Here is a 6,000-nt window from a genome sequence, read left to right as displayed (position 1 = left end):
GAAGCCTATCAAATGGAAAGCACCAAAAGGGGGCTCTATCAAAATAAATTTTGATGCGTCTAGAAATGATAAAGGTGATTGTGCAATCGGCTGCATTGCAAAAAATCAATGAGGGAATGTTCTAGAGACCAAAGGTTATTTTATTGGAAAATCCTCAATTAATGTAACAGAGGCTTGGGCTGTGTGGGAGGCCCATAATATAGCTCTTAACTATAGGGGTCTCCCCATTTTCATTGAGGGAGACTCTCTTTTGGTGATTTCCTGCTTAAAGAATAAAGTGAATTAACCGTGGAGACTGAAGACCATCGTTGAGGAGTGTTTGAAGTGGGCTGGAGATTTGGAATGTGGAGTCACTTACAACCATGTTTTTAGAGAAGTCAATCAAGCTATGGACTGGATGGCAAATCGAGCTCTTTCATTTCCTCTTATCACTCTCAGTTTTTGTTCTTCTTTTATCCCTAAGGATTTAAGTTCCATTTGTGTTTATGATGCTTGGGGCCGAGCTACCCCTCATCTTGTGTGGCTCCTCCTATTTCTACAAAAAAAAATGGATATGGTCTAATACAATGGCAATTGGTATGTTATGAGTTATGACCGACAATATACATGGATTATAGTGTGCCCCGTACCCCTTTGTGATATCGATAAGTTATATCCGTATGAATTATACCGTATTGATATTTTAATCATTGTATAGTTATTGTGTTGGCCAGTAGCATGAGTCAACCAATTAGTAAGTGTAGTAGTTTTTTTTTATAGAAAATAGGGGACTTTATTGATTAACTTAAGGAGGGTACACAGTCAGATAGTGCTAGTTAGTGGATGTGGAGAGACAGGTGGGAAAGTAGAGCTCCCTGGATTACATTGTTTGCGTGCCATGCCTTGGACACAAGTTCATGGGTAGTACTATTAGCTTCCCTTGAGGCGTGATACACTTTGCTTTCTGTAAAATGATTCCTTAACTGGTTAATGCCAGTGTAAATCGCCCTGTCAGGAGAGAAGCAAGCAAGATTATCATTGTTGACTGTCGTGGTTACTTGCTTTGCATTTGACTAAAAAATGACCCTCGTATGAGGTAGAGAGGTGGCTAATTTGCAACCTAGTCTTATGGCTTGAGCTTCTACTAATTCTGTTGAAGTGCAACAGATTTTTCTTGTTTGAGCTTTCAAAAGCGTATAATGCAGGCAATAGTGGCTTCCTTTAAATTGGATTTGAAAGAGGCGTCATAGTTGCACTTAACCCATCCCGGAGGGGAGGCTCCCATTGGGTGGCTTGGACTTGAGCTGAGTGGGGATTGCTGGACTGAGTAGAGTGGCTGCCTTTGTTGTTAATGTATTCTTCTACTTGCTTGAGACTTAACATAGCTATTTTATGGGGATCATTAGTGACTTGGTTGAACATCTCCTTGTTAGTTGTTACTCACCTTCCAAATGTTCCAACAAGTAATCATGTGAATAAATGTCTAGTCAACTTTGTTCTCTGTGTTCCACTAGCTAAAATTTTTTCATGTTTCGACCCAATATGAGAAATTTTGAAAGATCATTTCTCATGTTCTGTAATTCAAAGGGGTTGACACCAGACTACTTGTGAAAAATCATAGGACTAGATCATATGCAAGATAGTTTCCGATTCCTTTAGTTATTGCCTCATTGGCACATCTCCAGATGAAGTTCTTGACCTTTGGTGGTACTTTGGCTTGCCAAATTTCTTTCCATGTTTCATTTTTGGGGTTTATCATTGTGAGACCATTCCGCTCCTGCTAGCCTAAATGATACCTAGACTTGGCTGCATACTTACTGATGGAGGGTGATTTGGCCCGACCTCATAGCATGGGTACACGTGTGTGTGACCTTGCTCAAGCGGTGACTCAGCGCGACAGCACAGCAGGCGCAATCGCAACTCGGAGGAAAGGTCCCACCGAGTTCAGCTCGGCAACTCGGCGGAATAGACTACTCGTCAGGACCCGCTTGGCTTGCACCACCACCCTGGGGGCTAAGGCACCCCGAGCTGCCTCCGAGCTCGGGGCCCCCTGACCTTTCCTGATACCCAAGCTCCTCCTAGTGGATCTCGGGCCACTTCCTGGCAGGAACACACTGACCTTATCTTGCCCCAGGCAGCTCGTCGCTTACGAGATAGCCTGGCACAGGGTACCTCGCAGAAGGGTAGTTCGGAATATCACAGGAAGACCTCCTGCCCGACCACCGTACCCGACAAATCTGGAGACAGCAGCCATATCCCTCGTCAGACAGCGTCGTGCCTGCCATCTTCAGAAAATGCTTTACACCTGACAGGCACGTACCCTGCAACGACGGCCCCGCGCGTGCCACCTCAGCCCTGCTAGTAACGGCTGCAGTAGGCTGACAGTGGCGGTTATACCTGCCCTGTCAGAGGCCAGTGGGCCGGATGTAACAGATTTCTACTACAAGGAGCTTAATATATCAAGGAAGACAGGTATGATCAGGATCTTCTTGATCCTCAATACTTGCGCTATATGCACTCTTAGTTTCCATCTTCTCCTTGCTTCTCCTACCAAGTACTGACTTAATCATCGGAGTGTCCCCGCCGGGTAACTCCCCCCGGGATTCTTCTTCTTCTCAGGTATCTTTCAGGAGCCATGTGAGTGCCAACTAGGAGTGACCGGATTGCGCACCATCATTTGGCGTCGTCTGTGGGAATAACGCTTTAAAAAGCCTTTCTCTAAACCTTCACAATTCTTTCTTCCTTAAGAAAAAAAAAACTCAACACTTATGGCTTCCTCAAGCAACGTTGGACGAAGCATGGAGATAGATAACTCTGGGGAATAACCTCAGGTTCCCACGGTCTGCATAGGGCAGTTCACCATTCCTCTCTCGGTGGACGGAGTCCCCAGCCTGAACGTGCCGCGAACAACAGCATCTGTGGGTGTTCCCCTTCCTTCCTTTGTAGAAACGACCTTTGTTGAACCGATTGTCGTTCCTCTGGCGACCAGCCAGAGCCAGCTCGACGACCTGATGCAATGCATGTGGGCCATGCAAGCCCAGGTGCAGCAGCTTCAGCAACACGATCTCTATCAACAGCAAGTGTTGCACCACGTTTCCCATTACCATTACCAGCAGCAGTTCCCTCAGCTGCCTCAACCTCAGCTTCAGCAGCTGCAGCTCCCGCCTCGGCACCCAGCCTCGCAGCAAGCTAGGTCTCGCCACCAGGATGAGCGCCCCTCTAGCCAAGGAGAGACCCCCCAAAACCCTCCTAAAAACCAGGCCTCCTCCTACGACAGACGAGAGAGACCGACTACCCCGGTCTCGCCGCGGGCAAACAGGTCGGGAGGACCCCAGCTCGCCAGATCTACATCACCTTGGCAATCAAAGTTTGAAACCCCGCTCCTTGAGAACCGGTTTGAGATCCTGGCAACAGACTCCAAGCAGGATCCCTCTGTCCGCAGCCATCACTAGCGGACCGGGCTACTTCCTGCACAAACCATTCTGGACAGCGCAAAGGTGAGCAACACGAACGCCGAGCCCACCAAGAAGCAAAGACGCCGCCGCCCAGCTCGCCGATCTATCACCCGCGATTTGCCCAAGCTCGGGGTCAAAGAAGAGGTAAGCTCGACCGAAGTCAAAGCTCCCCTCCTCTCAGTTCCATCCCCCCTGTCTTCCGAACTCCTGGCAGTCCCAATGCATAAAGAATTCAAGCTCCCCCTCTCGACAAGTATGACAGGTCGTTTGACCCAAATGATCACGTAGATGCCTTTCAGTCGCAGATGCACTTAGCGAGAGCCAACGAGTCGTGCATGTGCGTGGCCTTCTCCACCACTTTCAGAAGAGTAGCCCGTACATGGTACTGGAACTTGGCACCTGGGTCGATAAGAAGTTGGGCGCAGTTCGCGCAAACCTTCACGTCCCACTTCGTCACCAGTAAGCGGTGCCCGCGAACTGAAGAAAGCCTTCTCAACATAGTGCAGAGAGAGGGAGAGTCTATCCGGGGCTATATCAAGCGGTTCAACGATGCGTGCATGCAGATACTGCGTCTGGACCCCACCGTGCGCCTTGCAGCAGCCAAGAAAGGCGTGACGCGTAAAGAGTTCAAATGGCACATGGTCATCAACCAACCGGCGATCATAATCGAGTTTCTTAAGCTTGCGGACAGGTTTATAGCCACGGAGGAAGAGATCAACCAGAAGGGTGAGGGCGCACCCGAGAAGAGGAAAAGGGAAGGAGAGCCTTCTAGCCAAGGAGACAATCGAAAGAAAAAAGATGCAGCTTGGGGAACGAAGCCGGGTCAGTCGTTCCGAGCTCCTGTGGCGGACCGAACTGATTACACCCCACTGAACGCGAAGCAGGCTGAAATCCTGATGGCGATCAAGGATGCCCTGTATGTGAAGTGGCCACCCCGTCTGAGGGGGAATCCCAATGAGAGAAATAAGAATCTGTATTGCAGTTTCCACAGAGATCACGGTCATAGTACCGAAAATTGTAAAAACCTCCACGACGAGATTGAGGAGCTCATCCGTCGCGGATATTTAAGAAATTTTGTACATAATAATAATAGTAATAATAATAGTAAAACAGGTCGGCAAGGGAAGCACGGTAAGGATGCTCCCGAGTCCAGCAGTAGGTCGGTTGAACAGTCACAGAGGTAGCCTCCGAAAGAGAGGCCGGTTCAGGGCACCATCAACGTGATAGTGGGAGGTTCAATCGTCGTAGGTTGTACTTCAGCAGTAGCTCGGACGTCAGTTCGTGAAGCCACCCGGGAAGAACAGAATCCTCCAAAACGACCAAGGACAGAAGAGCCAATTTTCTTCACAGAAGATGATGTGCGAGGGGTCCACTACCCCCACGATGACGCACTTGTGATAAAGCTAAGGATCAACAACTTCGAGGTTAGGCGCGTGCTCGTCGACTCGGGTAGCTCAGCAAACATTCTCTTCAAAGCCGCATTCGACCAGCTTCAGTTGCAGAAAAGTGACTTGAAGCCCGCGGACACTCCTTTAGTGGGCTTCAGCGGAGAAGAAGTCCGGCCCCTTGGGAAAATAACAGTACCTGTGGAAGTCGGCACATGGCCCTGCGTGGTCAGATTCAACCACAACGTTCTGGTGGTCGCGACCCCCTCCCCATACAATGCCATAATAGGTCGGCCAATCACCCATGTCCTACGGGTAGTGGTCTCCACCAATCATTTGGCTATGAAGTTCCCTATAGACTTCGGTGTGGGAGTGGCGCGGGGCGACCAGCTTGAGTCCCGCAAGTGCTATGTCGCCGCCCTGAAGGGAAAGACCAAGGTGGCCAACGACCTTGAACTGGAGTGGCCTTCGGAACAAGGTGAAGAACGAGCCGTGCCCACGGAAGAAATAGTTGCAGTCCCGACCTCGACAGCAGACACAGCCCGGACGCTTCAGATCGGTGCTTCCATCCAGGAACCTCTACGATTCGAACTGGTAAGTTTCTTACCTCAAAATTTAGATATTTTTGCATGGTCCGCGGCAGAGATGCCCAGTATAGACCCCGACCTTATAACTCACAAGTTGAACACTGATCCTGTAGTTAGGCCCGTTAGACAGAAGAAATACAACTTAGCCCCGGAGCGGTGGAAAGCGGTCGATGAGGAAGTCGAGAAGCTCCTTGCAGCTGACTTCATAAGAGAAGTCCATTATCCGAGCTGGGTAGCCAACCCCATTCTGGTAAAGAAGGCTAATGGCAAGTGGTGCATGTGCGTCAACTACACCGACCTAAACCGAGCCTGCCTAAAAGACTGCTTCCCGCTCCCCAGAATTGATCGTTTGGTGGATGCGACCTCAGGGCATGAGTTGCTGAGTTACTTAGACGCCTATTCGGGCTATAACCAAATAAAGATGGACCCGGCGGACGAAGAAAATATTGCCTTCATCACAGAGTTCGGTTTGTACTGTTACAAGGTTATGCCCTTTGAGTTGAAGAATGCAGGGGCAACCTTTCAAAGACTTGTAAATAAGTTGTTCGCGCCATTAATCGACAGAAAAGTAGAATGTTATGTAGACGACATGGT

This window comes from Nelumbo nucifera, chromosome 4 (genome assembly GCF_055504915.1).
Source record: "Nelumbo nucifera cultivar China Antique chromosome 4, China Antique-T2T, whole genome shotgun sequence".
Lineage (NCBI taxonomy): Eukaryota > Viridiplantae > Streptophyta > Magnoliopsida > Proteales > Nelumbonaceae > Nelumbo > Nelumbo nucifera.
Note: the sequence above shows the minus strand (reverse complement) of the source record.